Source organism: Saimiri boliviensis, chromosome 14, assembly GCF_048565385.1.
Source record: "Saimiri boliviensis isolate mSaiBol1 chromosome 14, mSaiBol1.pri, whole genome shotgun sequence".
NCBI classification, from domain to species: Eukaryota; Metazoa; Chordata; class Mammalia; order Primates; family Cebidae; genus Saimiri; species Saimiri boliviensis.
In genome coordinates, this window is record NC_133462.1 from 64,539,086 (window position 1) to 64,556,206 (window position 17,121).

General features: G+C 38.1%; 1 protein-coding gene across 1 annotated transcript in view; it reads left to right on the forward strand.

Annotated features, from left to right (window-relative positions):
- The first annotated feature begins 4,579 nt into the window (after window positions 1-4,579).
- Window positions 4,580-17,121, forward strand: part of ATF3 (activating transcription factor 3) — a 54,970-nt gene continuing 42,428 nt past the window's right edge. The window contains exon 1 of the mRNA XM_074385158.1: window positions 4,580-4,718. The gene's annotated coding sequence lies outside the window, so the exon portion shown is untranslated. The remainder of the gene's footprint in view (window positions 4,719-17,121) is intronic.

Here is a 17,121-nt window from a genome sequence, read left to right on the forward strand (position 1 = left end):
CTCTATCATCATCCCCTCTCAAGCATAAAACAGAAAGTTTCCTATTGGAGCAGCACGCTTGTGCCAAAAACAAATTAGAAACAACAACAACTTCTCAAAAATTTAAGCAAAATGATGGTGACTGTGTCCTGGAAATTGAGCCAAGTAAGTGAGCCGCTGTCACTGTTCCCTTCTGACAGTCGCTATTGGTCCTTGGCTAAGTATTGCAGCCTCATCCTCGGGCTACACAAACCAGGTGTACCAGAAGCACCTTCTGCCTCCAGCTCACTCCTGGGAGACGTTTAAAGCTAACTCCTCTCCCTTCCCAGTCTCCAGCCACCAGCAAACTCTCCCTTGCTGTCCCCAGCTCCTGCCCCTCATGCTGATAGAAGCATTGCCCACTGCTCTTCTTGTTCTTACAGGTTTTCTAGTGCCTGTGGCCAAACACCTTGTGTGTGCTCCCCAGGAGAGAAAACCACTAATAGCCTTAGGTACTGTTGGGGGCAAAGGGTATTCTGTGGGAACAGGAGCTTCTTCCTCTGTACTGGGGCTGGATACACAGATGTAGAAACTGACAGCTATATGCTACCTTCAGGCCAACCAGGCAAGCCCCTGTTTTATAACCAAGGTCTAGGTGAGGTGGCCTGCCAGGGGTCCCACGGCCTGTTAGGAGCAGAGATTCTTAGTCACCTGACTTCCAGCCCGCTTCATTTCCATGGATCACACTCACCACTGTTCTAAGACACAGGTAGGACAAAGGGCATGAACTTGCATGGCAAACTGGAACATTGGTCATATTTACGATGGAAGGGAAGACAGATCATGACATGAAGTAAATATAGACATGAAATCCTAGGGAAGAATTGTAGAACACGATTTCTTTCTCTTTTTTTAAAAATTTATTTATTTGACTTTAGGTGCATACTATATCTGGCATTTCTCCCCGTGTTATCCCTCCCCACCCTCCCCTCCTTCCCAACCCCCTGCTGTCTCTTCCCTACCCCCCTCAACTGCCCCCAGTGTGTGATGCTCCTCTCCCTGAGTCCATGTGTGGAGAACACAATTTCTGATGACCGCTGCCTATTCCCACTTCCCCTTTCCTTCTGCCTCCCACCTTGTTTGAAAACAGGTAAGGAGTTGTTCGTCCTCAGACCTAAGAATCATTTCCCAGTGGAATGACACAGTAAAGTGGATTGTCATTTGTAAACCTTCAGTAATAAAGATCTTGTGTGTCATTTCAGTTTTAATTTTTTATCTTCCAGTCTTTACTCTCCATCATTCCTTTATCCCAGAAGCCCCATTAAATATCATTAAGAACCATAAATGTCACTGGCCACTAATGTGGAAGGATTGTGATCTCCGGCAAACAGCCCCAGCAAGCAAAAGAGCAGGAATCCTGGGTCAGCTTCCAACTGTGCCTGTGACTCACAGTGTGACACAAAGCAAAGCTCCACTTTCACGGAGGGAGAGCCGTGGAGCAGCGAGACACACATGGTCTGTGCCCTGACAGAGGTGGAGGGGTTTCCCTGCGTGCTGGAAGATCAGGGGTCCCTGGTGGAGTCCAATTCCATAGTAACTCCTTAGCAATGGCCATGAGCTCTGCCTCCGATGCAGACACTACCATGGCTTGGGCTGGATTATGGCACTTGCCCTTAGTGACATCATTCTCATAGGTTAGGAATGCACGCTGATTATTTCTAACTCCACTTTAATAACTTGTTCTGGATCTGCCCTCCAGGAATTTATTTGAAACTTTTCTTTATTCTATTTATATTTCAGCCTGTACAGCCTTTTCAGGCAATAAGTAGATTTACCATTTATGTAAAAACACTTGAGTTCTAAAACACAGGAAGTGTTGCATAATTATTTGTTTTAAGAATAATCAATAATTTGATAATTTGATATCTATAATGTTATACATAACAAATATTATCTGAAAGTTTGATGATAATAATTATTCATGCAGATGGCCTCACAGGCATCATATTTTCAGTCACTCACTGTCTTTGTGTTTATCTCCCGACCCACCTCTCTCCAACCCCAATGAAAAAGTATCTCCTGGCTGGGTGCAGCGGCTTGCGCCTGTAATCCCAGCACTTTGGGAGGCTGAAGCAGGAGGATTGCTTGAGCTCAGGAGTTTGAGAACAGCTTGGGCAACATAGCGAGACCTCATCTCAATTTTTAAAGAATTTTTTAAAAAAGTGTCATAGTGAAGATAAGGGGCGGGGGAAGCATTTATTAATGGAATGAGATGCTATAATGGGTGCACCTCTGCCCAGAAACTTACCTGAACAGATTCAACGTACTCTAAGGACTTGTTATCTAAGATCAATATAAGGCAGGTACTTGTCTGAGTCAATTTGGGCTGCTAAAACAGAATACCAAAGACTGGGTGGTGTAAACAACAGATATTTATTTCTTACAGTTCTGGAGCCTGGGGAGTTCAAGATCAAGGTGCTAGCAGATTAGTGTCTGGTAAGGACCGGCTCCCTGGGTTGCAGACAGCTGCCTTCTTGCTGTGTCCTCACGTGGCCTTTCCTTGGTATTGTGCCTGTGAAGAGAGAGAGCTCGCTTGTCTCTTCCTCCTCTTCTAAGGGCACTAATTCCACCATGAGGGAACCATCCTCATGACCTAATCTAAACCTAGTGATCTCCCAAAGGCCACACCTCCAAATGCCATTACACCTGGGGTTAGAGCTTCAACATACAATTTTGGAGGAGACACAAACATTCATCCCATTTATTCATTGCTCAATAAATACTGGATGTATGAATGGATGGAATAAAAAAAGATAAACCTATGTGGTAATTGGATAGAAAATACATAGACATAGAGTCAAGCACCGCATGATGCTTCAGTCAATAATGAACAGCATATACAACAGTAATCCCATAAGATATAATGGGCTGGAGCGGTGGCTCACCCCTATAATCCCAGCACACTTTGGGAGGCCCAGGCGGGCAGATCACTCAAGGTCAGGTGTTCAAGACCAGCCTGGCCAACATGGTGAAACCCTGTCTCTACTAAAAATACAAAAATCAGCTGGGTGCAGTGGCACATGTCTGTAATTCAAGCTACTTGGGAAGCTGAGGCAGGAGAATTGCTTGAACCCAGGAGGCGGAGGTTACAGTGAGCTGAGATTGCACCACTGCACTCCAGGCAGGGTGACAGAGCAAGACTCTGTATAAAAACAACAAACAAACAAACAACAGAAAAAGATACAATAGAGCTCAAATAATCCTGTCATCTAGTGATATAGTTGTCAGAGTAGTGTGACATACTAACTTTTTTATGTTTAGATATGTTGAGATACATAAACACTTACCATTGTGTTACAATTGCCTATAGTATTCAATACAGTAACATACCGTATAGGTTTGTAGCCTAGGAGCAATAGGCTATACCATACAGCCTATTGCTGTGGTATGTATCCTACTAGGTGTGTAGTTGGCTATACTACCTAGGTTTGTGTAAGTACACTCTATGATGTTGGCACAACAATGAAATCACCTAACGATACATTTCTTAGAACATATTCTTGCTGCTAAGTGACGCATGACTGTATATGACATTCTGGAAAAGATAAAACTATGGAGACTAAAAGCTCAGTGGTTACCAGGGGTTGAGGAGTGGGGATGATGAACACATGGAGCACAGGATTTTTAGGGCAGGAAACTGTTCTGTATGATACGATAATGGTAGATACATGTATTTTAAAATCTGGCCAAACTCATAGAACGTACAACACCAAGAGTGAACCCCAGTGTAAACTATGGATTTCAGGTATTAATAATTTGTTAATTAGGTTAATTGATTGTAACAAACATACCAGTCTGATGGAGGATATTGATAAAGGATGTGGCTACACAACTGTGGAAAGAGGAAGTACATGGGAAATTGAGTACTTTCCACTCAATTTTGCTGTCAATCTAAACCTGGTCTACACAGTACAGCTGATGTTTAAAAAAGCCAAGTGAGGTGGTAGCACCTTTCTGTGGAGTTAATTCCACTGAAGGGTCACACAGATTTGACTTGGAATCTGAGCCAAGCTCTGTAACCTGGGGGAAGTTACTTACCCCTCTAATCTTAGTCTCTCTAACTGCACAGAGATTGTAATGCCTTCTTCAGAGTGTTTTGAGAACTAAATGCAAAACTGTATGTAAAGAATCCAATCTAGCACCTGGCATATAGAACATGGTAAATATACGCAGGCCTCCCTATTCCTCCCTAAGGACTGTGATTCTTACATATTCTGATGGCTACTGTTTTTGAAGTCAGGCCAGGGGAGGAAAGCTGCCTTAGGTGAAAGTGTCTTCTCCTAGGAAAGGAATCTGTATATGCGGGGCATTTGTGTCCTCAGTCACTCGAGTGTGTCCTCACAGGTGCTGGCTACACAAGGCCAGACGTGCACTGGAGCCCCAGATCAGTGTTGAGCCCCTCACTCGGCTTTCTCCCGTGAAAAGGTCAGGATGATGGAAGGCCGTCATATTTAGATGATGGCTCGCAGGGAAGCCTTGGTGGGTTAGTCACCTATGATATGACATCATATTGCCACTCAATATAGTAACAGCTGTTGGTTGCTCTGGGGGGCGGAGGTGGGGTTAGCTTTAGTTGACCAACCATGCCTTGAGGATAAATTGGATGGGATCAGATGGGAAGATGTGACAAGAAGAGAAATTCTCCTCTAAATAGGATGCTCTGCAGTTTCCTAAGGATTTTCAGCACCTCGTCCCAAAATGTGAGTCTTGACTTTTCTCTGGCTTTTGGGGAGAAACGGGGAAAATGTTACAGGAGAAATGTGTTTGGTCGGAAAGCCTCCAGCTGGGGAAGTACCCATTGTGGCCCTGCTGGGTGGGCGCCACACGGAAGAGAGGTGGGAAAGTGAGCAGTTCGGTGCATATGGCAGGCACCCAGTGAAGTGATCTGAGGGGTAGGGACTGAAAAGTCCTAGAGTTCAGGTGCTGCAGAATCTCCAGGTTGGATTAAGCTTTGTATTGACCCCTCTGCAGTTTGCATGACACCTGTGGGACCATATCAGCATCCCAGCGAGGCTGTGGTGTCGTCTCGATCTCATCCTGGATAAAATCGTGGTTTGGGGATACCACTAGTCAGTGCTGTGGTCAGTGTGGGGTATTGATTACTCATAATGGGAAGCCACTGGAGTTGGTTAACCCCTTCCTTCTAGTGTGTTCTCCTCCTTGACATTCCTACCTCTTCTGGGGCCCTTGTGTTTTGGGAATAGAACGCTTTGTGTCACTGTTTCATGGATAGGTTAACTGGATATGGGCTGGATATGGGGAGAGCTGGCTCTTCCTGTGTTTAAACTGGAATAAGTCCAGAGTGAGGAAGTAAAGAGGTTAGAGAGGAAGAGCCCCGGAGTAGGGGGTCAGGAGGTCTTGTTTGACAGGGGGTGTCCTTGGACAAGTCATTGTTTCTCTTTAGATTTTGGTTACTCGTCTCATTTGTAAAACCGTGTGCACTTGGGGTTCTTCCAGCTGCCCTGGTTCTCTTCTGTCCTTTAGGTGTGGACCTGTGGTTCTGTTGTTGGCAGACCAGAAAGGGCACAAGTTTGTTTGAGTGTCTGGCTCTGCCACTTGCTGTGTGATCTTGGAGAAGGACAACCCCTTCTCTGAAACTCAATTTTCCCATTTATAAAATATGGGTTATTGTGAGACATCAGTGAGGTAATGAGGCTGAGAGCCTTTTCGGAGGCACGATGTGGATGGAAAGCAACACGCTGAGTTTGGACAGGGCAGAGGGGGTAAGGCAGGCTGAGGGGCGATGTTTGGGGTTACTGGCAGGCTGAACTGTGACCAGGGCGTAAAGGGGGTGGAGGTCACGGCCAGCCAGGTCATAGAAACGTCCGCCTCTGTCCTGCTCAGTTCCTGTGTTCCTTTCCCAGCTGCTGAGGGAGGGGAATCACTTGAGAGGTTATAAATGATGCTGAAAACAGCTCACAAAAATGGCTGCAAACTGTCTGAGGGGGTCATGCCTGGGGAGCAGAGCATGTGCTGTGAAGCCCATCCAGGGTCTGAGGACCCCTGCAATTTGAGCAGCCTCCTGCTTCCTATCGGTGCCCATGAGGATGCACCTCCTGCATTGCTTGGCATCACTTCCTCGGAAAGTAAAAATGCCTAGTATGGCGACTAATGGATCACGCCCGAACAGTGACCAGAGTGATCTGTCTGGAGCCGTCTCTGAGGGAAAGTCACAGATTCCCTAGGGAAACTCTCCAAATTCCTGTTTATTCTTCACATAAACAGATTAACCTAGGGGTAGCGATTTTACTTCAACTCTTCCTTTCATGTTGCAGTGAAAGTGAAATTGGCCACGTCTTTGAAGCTGTTCTTTGAGCCATAACTATAATTTCTCTTCCTGCCCACAGAAAGGGGTTTTCTTTTTCTTTCTTTCTTCCTTTTTTTTTTTTTTTTTTTTTTTTTGAGGCTCCAGGCACTGAGACGTTCAGAGGTTGGCAGGAGCTGAAGCTGCCATAGGAGCAGCATGCTGTCCCCCTGCTGACTCATCTGACATTAACATAATTATGTTTCAGGAGTCAAAGTGATTTTCAAACTATGAGTAATGCAGGGGGTTAGCGAGAATGTTTACACGGCAGTGGGCATTTCAGCACACTGAAGTAACCAGCTGCTGCTAACAGCTGCAATGAGTGAAGGAATAAGAAAATACTCTCAGGAAAAACAACCTTTCTCTCTCGTCTCTGTTTCTGTACAAAGGATTCAGGTGCCATGAAAGGCAGGTTAACTTAGAGTTCCCCAGAGACCAATCCAGATCTAGCATTGTTATCTGAATGCCTTGATGTCTGATCTTTTTATAAGAAAAAAATGTTTTTATAGCTTATAATTCATTTACCCAACTCTAGGGAAAGGTGGATTTAAAGACTTTAGCAAATTATTTATGTTTTATAATGTTACGACTATTAATGATCATAATAGCCTAAGGTTGTGCGAAGAAAGGTGCTGCTGCCTCTAAGACTGGAACAAGGACAAAAATCATTTCCCCCAGTTTTAAAGATGAGGGCAGAAGCCCATGGGGAGGGAGACTGAGGAATGCCTTCTTAAAACTCCTTTGTCTCATTATTATGGGAAAAGTTATGAGAGCTATCAAGTGGAGTGTGCCAAGTATTTAGACCTCAGGAGAGGAAAAACTGGGCTCCAGTCCTGTTCCAGAACTGAATATTGGAATGGAAATGCCTCAATTTCTTTATCTCACAACGAGGATATTAGTAATAGTTGCTCTGCCTATGTCAGAGGAAGAGCCTTGAACTTTTTTTTTTTTTTTTTGAGATGGAGTTTCACTCTTGTTGCCCAGGCTAGAGTACAGTGGCACGATCTTGGCTCACGGCAACCTTTGCCTCCTGGGTTCAAGTGATTCTCCTGCTTCAGCCTCCTGAGTAGCTAGATTACAGGTATGTGCCACCACACCCTGCTAGACTTGAACTTTTGTAGGACAGAGACAGTGTCTGCCCACTACTGTAGCTCCAGTGTCTAACTTAGAGCCTGCCCTTATTATTTGCGGAATTAATGAATGAGATAAAGCTATAAACGCCCGACCTCTGCTCTTGTGGTTTATTATTGCATCTAGCAAGGTGTCATTCACATGGAGAGGGGTCAATAATTTTTTAATGTGTTAATAAAAAAATCGCGAACTAATTATATATTCACTTATACATAAGTTATTTATGAACAAATCTATTATGATTTTGGGGTTACTAAGCTGAATTACACACAAAAATATTCCTGTTTGCTTAAGAATGTCTGATGAAGCAACACAAATTAATTTTATTAAGCCTTGTCCCTTGAGTATACAACCTTTGCATGCTCCACATTTGCATCATAGAGAAAGAAGGAGCCCCAGAGAAAGAGCACACCAAAAATGTCGACCTACCCTGAACTAAGGGGCTCAGGTGTGTCTTTGTGGACTCCTGTATTGAGCGATCTCTTCCTCCTGGACCCATTTATAATTATTGTTCGGCTTATTTCAAGCAGTAAATCTAAGCCAGTCTGTTCATGGCAAATCAATCCAAAATGGCCATCAAGGAGAGTCAGGATCTGTAGTCCCATCCCAAGTATTTGAAGATGATGCCAGAAAGCAAATTTAGTGTGTTCTCCTGGTGACTGTCGTTTGGTATGTCTGTCCTAGGCAGACTTTCCAATGGGGGAAACACAGGCTCCGGCATTTCTAACGTCTAAACCTCCACGGCTCTCTTTCTCTCAATATTGCATGTCCAACACAGTTGTAATTTCACCTCCCCAACTCCATCGTTACTGTAGGTTCACTAATGTGTGTTGGACTGGGCATCCTAACCTGAGTGTGGATGACTGTTCCTTAAAGCATCTCAAGTCAAAAGGCTCCTCACTTCTGATCCTGGTTTATTTTGAATATACTTAGAAAAAATTTAATAGTGTTATTAAGTTAGTAGCAGGTTGTTGAAGGATCCAAATGTTTAACATATATTCTAAAATAAACTTTGGCTGTTTAGAGCCCTCATAGAATAAACTTATTTGAATTTTTCCCCTGGTGCCCTTTTCTTAATTTCTTCTGCTCTTTCTTCCTTCCCCTTTTCCATCTCTCCCTCCATCTTTTTCCTCCCTGCCTTCTTTTCTTTTTATTTTCTTGTGTTTCATTTGTTCGTTGCTTTTGGTAAATGTCTTTCTAAAAAGTATGTGTGGAAGGAGAAAAGAGAACTGATTAAAAAGCCTAGGATGAGGTGGAAAGACTTTTCATCACATGCACTTTCTGACTTTGAATTTGTAATCATGGCAATATTTTTCCCCAGTAAAAAAGTTAACTGGAACAGAGTTGTACACCCGTCTTGTTCTCATTTTTCCACTTACAATGCGAGCCTATTTCCTCCTTACTAAGATGAATGACAGGAATGGCTTCCAAAGGGAAATGGGGAGAAGAGAAGGATGGGAGTTGACTGAAGCTGAGTGCCTGTGTGTCCACAGTGGAGACGCGGGGGAAAGAGCTAGTGTGGCAGAACCAAGGATTTTTTTTTTGGGGAGGGGAGCTTTCTTTTTTCACTCGAAATGTAAACATCTTCCCACCTCATTCTTTCTAGCTCATAAGAATTATTATTCTTCGACAACATAATTTTTAATGATTGTACAGGGGCCCCAAGTTAATGTAATATTTTTGTACTGTAGTTTACCTTACTAATACTCTATGTTAAATATTCGGGTAATATCTGATTCATCATAATTGTAAATAGTACTCTAATAAGCATTCTTGTAGCTAAAGCTATGTTCATGGTAATTCTTATTCACTTTAAATACATTTCCTCAAAAAGAATGGACTTATTTCTCAAAAACAAATAAACCAAATAATACACGAATCATAGAGTCTTTGATATGTGTTGCTCTTGACGTAATTTTAATTTCTGTAAACACAAAGACATTTCCCATGTTTGTTAACAAGTTTATTTTCTGTTTATGAATCTTCTGTTCAGAGCCTTTGCCTGTACATCTGTTGGAATCTTAATATCTGCAATGATTTAAAATGTTTTATGCATATATAAAATATATCAACTTATCTATTATTTTTAAAAATAATGATTCCCTGGCTTGATGTTTACATTTGAATGTTAGTTATATTTATATATTTTTGGCACAGAGAGATTTTTAAGATTTAAAGTAATTGAATCTATCTTTTTCCTGGAGAATGACTTTTTTCCCATATAGAACTTTTAAAATTATTTCATATTTTCTTCTAATAAAAAATAGCCTTTTAAAGGTAAACTTTACTTTAAATAAGTGTTCTATATAAATTGTATCTATAGACCTCTTTAAAAAATGGAAATTACCATCATCCCGGAAAGCTTCCTTGTGTTCTCTTCCAGCTGGTCCTCACTCCCACTCTACTCATAGGCAACCACAGGTTTTAGTTTTTTCATCATTAGTTTGGTCTGTTTTTGACCTTCATATGGAATGGAATCATACAGCATGAACTCTTTTGCATAAGGTTTCTTTCACAGCATAATGTTTGTGAAATTCATCTGTGCTGGTGAGCTTCAGGAATTTGTGTTTTTTTGTTACTAAAAGTAAGCTTTCATTATAGTATGTCTATATGACAGTTTATTTATTCATTACTCTATTGTACACACCTAGGCCGTCCCCAGTTTGGGGCCATCATGAATAATGAAACTATGAACATTCTTGTAAATGCCCTTTTATTGACACATACTTTCATTTCTCTTGGATAAACACCTATGGGTGGAATTGCTGGGCATAGGATAGATGTATATTTCATTTTAAAAGGAACTACCAGACTTTTCTCCAAAGGAGTGATACCATTTTACACTCCCACCAACAAGGCATGAGAATTCAGTTGCTCCGAATTCTTGTCAACATTTGGTGTTGTCAGACTTTTTAATTTTAGCCATTCTGTTGTGCGTGCAGTGGTAGCTTATCGTAGTTTTAATTTGCATTCCCTTGATAAAGTGAGCATTTTTTCCATGTGCTTACAGTTTTTGTCTATTTTATTTTAATATTTGTGTATTTTATATCTAACCATATCTCTTTATCCATCAAAAGTTATTTTGATTATAAGTTGAGGTAAATCTCTACATTAATTTTTTTCTAAATAATAAATTAACCCAGCACAATTTATTGAATAATATTTTTATTCTTTTTTTTTTTTTTTCATACTAGAGTCTCACTCTGTCACCGAAGCTGGAGTGCAGTGGTATGATCTTGGCTGACTGCAACCTCTGCCTCCTGGGTTCAAGCAATTCTCCTGCTTCACCCTCCTAAGTAGCTGGGATTACAGGTGCCCTCCACCACTCCCGGCTAATTTTTGTATTTTTTAGTAGAGACAGGGTCTCATCATGTTGGCCAGGCTGGTCTTGAACTCCTGACCTCAGGTAATCTGCCCGCCTCAGCCTCTCAAACTACTGGGATTACAGGCATGAGCCACCGCGCCCGGCCAATACTTTTATTCTCCACTAATTTGTAATGCTTTATTTATCATAGATTAAGTTCCTATATGTACTGTGGTTTCAGAATATCTATTCTATGTCTTGATCTGTACATTTTTACACTTGTTCTTTTGTCAGTTTCGTACTCATTGATATTTGCTTTTTAAAATGATTTAAGAACTGGCAAGGTCACTGTCTTATCATTCCTTTCCTTTTCATGTTCAACATTTTCTTTGCTGTTCATACTTAATTATTCTTTTGGTTAAACATTAGAACGATTTTATGAAATTCTGAAAAGAATACTATTGAGATTTTTATTGAAAATATATTGGCCATATAAATTAATTTGAAAAACACTGATGTCGTTGCCATAAAGCTTAGTATTCAAATCTTCTACATTTCTTAATAGCATTTTACAATTTTTATATATGGGTCCTTCACATTCTCTTTATAGCTTTTCCAAGGCATTCCACAGGAGTTTCCAACGTCATCATTGCTGATTTTTGCTATTGTCATTTTATCTTTTCTAAAAGTTATATTTTCTAATTGGATAGTAGTTCTATATAGAAAAGCAATGTAGCAAATTTCTATATACAAATTTTTATACAGAAAATTTGTATACACAAAAGATACTGGCTTTTGTATCTTTTTTATATTTAGCAGTTTTCTTGGGCTCTCATATCAATTCTAATAATTCTTAGTTGAATTGTTCTTTTGAATTTCTGGGAATGTAATTATATCATGTACAAATAATTACAAATCTGTTTTCTCCCTTCCAGTGTTTGTGAGTCTTATTTTATAAGTGCCCTATTTCATTGGTTAGAACTTTCAGGTCAAAATTAAATAAAAATGGCAACAAACTGTATCTTTGTTTGGTCCTTACTTTAATAATATTGACTTAGTACTTCATTCTTAAAGATGACTTTGACTGTTTGAAATAAACACCTGTTGTTATGTTAATAAAAGTTCTTAAAGTTGTACAGTAATTATTTTCAATAGGGATGAGCTGTTGAATTCTAATGTAGTTCCTGCATCAATTGAGAATCTTACTTGGATTTTCTTTTTTAGCCTGTGGATGTAATATATTATACTATTGGATTTTAAAGATATTAAAACATAAAATCTTTTTATTCTAAATTAAACCCTCTTTGGGTTATTTTGATACTGTTATCTGAATTTGGATTTCTTTTTTATGTTCATAATTTAAATAGGTCTATTATTTTCTTTTTTTGAGCTGTCTTTTTCAGGATTTTACATTAGGGTTATCTCTGTTAAGTAAATTAGATAAATTTTCCATATTTTTCAATGTTTGAAATTACTGAAACATGGTGATTATGTATTTCTTCAGAATGGAAAGATTTTTTTCCTATAAAGTTTTCTAGGCCTAGACACATTTTTTTCCCTGAAGGGAAATCTTTCCTTTTTTTCTTTTTTAGGTTCTTCAGCTGTGATTGGCATATGTAGGTTTTATACATATGCCAATTTTGCTAATGTATATATTTTGAGACTATTCATTTCATCCAGGTTTTCAGATTGATGATTTATAATTGTGCAAAGTATTGTCTTATACTTAAAATATTTTCTCCTTATCTGGTGCTGAACCTCCCCTTTTTATTTCTAATTTTATTACTCATAAGGTGTTTGTGTGTGTGTGTGTGTGTGTGTTCTTCAGTCTCTCTATTTTATTATTAATCAAATAGTTGTCTATTTTATTGCTTTTTAAAAGCAGTGCTCTTTAATTAATTCTGTTAGTTTTCTATATCCTAACTCAGTTAGTTTTGATTTTACCTTTAGTCTTTTCTGTCTACTGATTTCTTAGCGATCTGTTGTCATTGTTTTTATAAATCCTTGGGTTGAATGCTTTAATTTTTTCTTTCTTTGAAAATTATAAAAACAAGTAAGATTTTAACTTCAACTTTTAGTAAAACTTTGATAATATTTCACCCCTTTTGATATATTGTGCTCTTATTTTAATTATCTTTTAACTGCTATGTTTTTATACTTTAATTTTTAGTTTAAGTTTTGTTCTGTCCTTAAACTTTAATTATTTTTACTTTAATTTCTGTTATTAATAGCTGCACTGTCATCAAATAATCAAGCTTATATAATATTTGTTTCTTAAAATCTCCCATTTGGTTATACTCATTGCAAATACTTTTTTCTGTTCTATATGTGCTGTCAAAGTGAGCACTACTTTCTCCTATAGTATCTTTTCATTTTGTTTATATTGTCTTTTTTAACATATAGTTTTTTTGTCTTAATGTAATCAAATATATCCCTCTTATTTTATTGTTTGTATGTTTGTATCTTATATAAAAATATTTATGTACTTGCTGGTAATGAATGTGTCTTCCTAGATACTGTTTTTTCTCACGGTTGCAAAGTTTTGCTTTTCACATCTGTGTCTTTAATCTTTATGGCTGATGTGAGTGAGAATCTAATTTCACTCACTCCCGTATGGATAACCAGTTGTCCCAGCCCCACGATTTCCCCCCATTGCTTTGTGAGGCTATTTCAGTCATGTTCAGAGCTTCCTCCTGTGTATAGCTTGTTTCTGGACTTCTGTTCAGTTCCATTAATCTATTTCTATTCACTATGCCAATACTACCACAATCTTTTCGATAAGTCTAAATATCTAACAAGACAAGCCCTGCTACTTTCTCTTCTTTTTCTTCCAAATTTTCTTGGCTCTTCTTGTCCTATTCACATGAATTTTAGAATTAGCTTCTTAAGAATTGTGCACACACACACACACATTTTGGGGATTTTCAATATTAAGATTTCATTAAATCTATAAATAAATATGGAGATGGCTAATATTTCTATGGAAATCTTGCATGATACCACTACACCAGGGGTGCCACCAAGATGGCTATCATTTTTATGTTACTGAGTACTCTAATCAATAAACATAGTGATTCTCTCCATTTATTTAGGTCTTCTTTTATTTTATTCAATAATATTTTCACAGTTTTCTTCTTAGAGGTCTTTCATACCTTTGAACAAATTTATTTCTAGGTGCCACATAATTTCTGTTACTATTATAAATGGGATTTTTAAAATTGTATTTTCTAATTGGTTATTACTATTAAGAATGCTTTGATTTTTGCATTTTTTTTTTGTATCTAGCAACCCTCGATGAACAGTTTTTAGTTCTAAGAGTATGTGAATGTTCTTGAGTTCTCTATGTAGACAGTCACATTTTCAGCAAACAGGAACAGTTTATCTTTCTCTTTTTTCATTCTTTCATATGACATCTGTTAAGAACTTCAGTGTAATGCTGAATAGAGGCTTATAACTTATACCCTCATGTAATTTCTGACTTTAATGAAAATGTCTCTAAAGTAGTACCAGTTAATATAATATTTGCTTTAGAGTTTTAATATATAGCCTTTGTCAGGTAAGGAAAGTTGCCTTCTGTACCTAGTTTGCTTAGATTTTTAAAACCACGAATGAATGCTACATTCTGTCAATGCCTTTTTTGAATTTATTGAGATACTAAAAAGATAAAGGAAAAAAGTTTTTGTTTTTAATCTGTTAATTTAGTAGGTTTTCAAATCTTGAATTATTCTTTCATTCTTGAGGTGAAATTCCACTTGGTCATGATATTTATTTTCTTTAAGATTTTGTATCTACATGAAAAATGAGAGTAAGTAACAATTTTCCTTATTTGGACTGTCCTTGTCTGACTTTAGTATCTCAAAAAATAAGTTAGGAAATTCTCTTTCTTTTTCTTCTCATCCTCTGGGAGTTTTTGTCTTTTAAGCAGGACTTATCTATTTCTTAAAAATCTGATAAACATTTGGGCCTTGTGTCTTTGGAGATGGAAGAACTTTTGATTAATAATTTAATTTCTTTAGTGGCTAAGGCTTTATTCTGGTTTTATCTGAATAAATTACCAAATTTTAATTTTTTTCTTGAAAATTATCCATTTCTTCTAAATTTCTATATTTATTCAGATGCAGTTAATAGTATTCTTTTATGTAGTTTAAAATCTCCACTGTATCTGTTTCTATCCCTTTTTATTTCTACTTGCTGTTTGTGTTTTTCTCTTTTTTGCTATTTTCTGTAAGTTTTTTTTGAAAAACTAACTTTGTTTTTATTCATCTTCCCTACATAAAATTTTTCTTTCTTCTCTTATATGATTTTCTTTTTTCTAGTTTAGATTTCTCTGTTTTTTGTTTGTTTGTTTTTTTTTGCCTAGTTTCTTAAGTTGAATAGTTTACTTATTTATTGTGCTGTTTTTGTTTTTTCATTTTGTTTTTACTGATTTTTTTTCTTCAGTAGGATTTTACTTGTCCTTTTGACCACAGCAAGGATCTCAGCACTTTAAAGTTACACGTGGACCCTGCTCCCCATCTTATTTTTATTCCAGAATTATAGTTTTTAAAGATAAAAAAGTTACTTTTTACAATCATGTAATGATGTTTATCAAAATAAAATATTCTCTCATAGTTCTTTAAGTGACAGTCTATGGCTGGTAAACTCTCATCTTTGGATACCTGAAATTCTTTATTTTTCAGGGTATAGAATTCTAGACCAATATTTATTTTCTCTCTGCACTTTGAACATACTACCCTTATTATCTTCTAGAATCTATTGATCTCTACGAGAAGGCTGTTGTCAGACTAACTTTTATTCCTTTGTAGATAAATTCACTTATCTCTTTAATCATTTTTTAACTGACAGATAAAATGATATGTATTTATAGTGTACAATGTGACATTTTAAAGTAAAATTATAACATGGAATGACTAAATCTAGCTAATTAACATGTATATTACCTCACATAGTTATCGTTTTTGTGCTAGGAACAGTTAGCATTCACTGTTAAGCATTTTTCAAGAATATAATATATTATTATTAACTATAGTCACTATGTGGTACAGTAGATCTCAGGCTTTTCCTCCTAACTGAAATTTTATAACCTTTGACCAACATCCCCCCAACTCACCAGCACCACCCCCATGTCACCCCCACCACAGCCTCAGCTGGTTACCCTCGGTAACCACCGTTTCACTCTCTACTTCTGGAAGATCAACTTTTTTTAGTTCCCACATACGAGTGAGGTCATGTGGTATTTGTTTTTCTGTGTCTGGCATAGGTCACGTAACTTAATGTCTTCCAGATTCATCATGTTGTGACAAATGACAGGATTTGTTTCTTTTTTTATGGCGGAATAGTATTTTACTGTGTACATATACCACATTTTCTCTATTCATCTGTTGATGGCCACTTAGATTAATTCCGTATCTTGGTTATTCCGAATAATGCTGCAATGAACATGAAGTGCAGCTAGCTCTTTGACATACTGTTTTCATTTCCTTTGAATATGTTACTCAGTAGTTGGATTGCTGGATCATATGCTAATTCTATTTTTAATTTTTTGAGGAATCTTCATACTGTTTTTCATAATGGCTGTTCCAGTTTACATTCCTACCAACAGTGTGAAAGGATTTCCTTTTCTCCACATCCTCACAAACATTTGTTATCTTTTGTTGCTAATAGTCATTCTGACGTTTGAGGTGTTACCTGTTAACTTACGATTATCTCTTTATCCACAGTGTTCTGCAATTCAGTTGCAATGTATTTCACTTCCAGAAAATTCTCAGCCATTATCTCTTTAAATATTGCATCACTGTCATTTCCTCCTTTTTCTTCTTTCAGAATTTTCATTACATGACGGTTGGTATCTATCAGTCAATCTCCCATGTCCCCTCTCTGCCTGTATTGTGTGTGTATTCTTTACTTTCTCCTCTCTGCCTGTATTCCGGGTGTGTTCCTCCACACCCTTTTCCATTTCACTAATGCCTTCTTCAGTTTTGTCCAGGCCAGAAATTTTCTGTCTGGTGCATTTAAAATTTCCATGCTTATGCTAATCATTTCTGAGGTTTTTAGTTGGCCCTTTTTTCTACTTTTAACCTGGAGTAGAATCCTGTCCTAACGATTCACTTTGTTGGCTGTCTTCCTCAGCATTAGATTTCTTCATGTGTTTTGGAAGCTGGGTTTGCAGGCTCATTTCAGGTGAAAGTGACTTTTGTTTTGTTTTGTTTTCTGTCTTTCTCCCTCACTCTGTGCTCATCCCTCCCTGTTCACTATTGCAGTGGCCCACTCAGCCCTCCAGCTCCCCAACCCAGAACCAGAGTTTCTGGGGCCATTTCAGGGTTACTGCTGGGATGATAGGCACAGAGCAGACCCAGTCACGAGC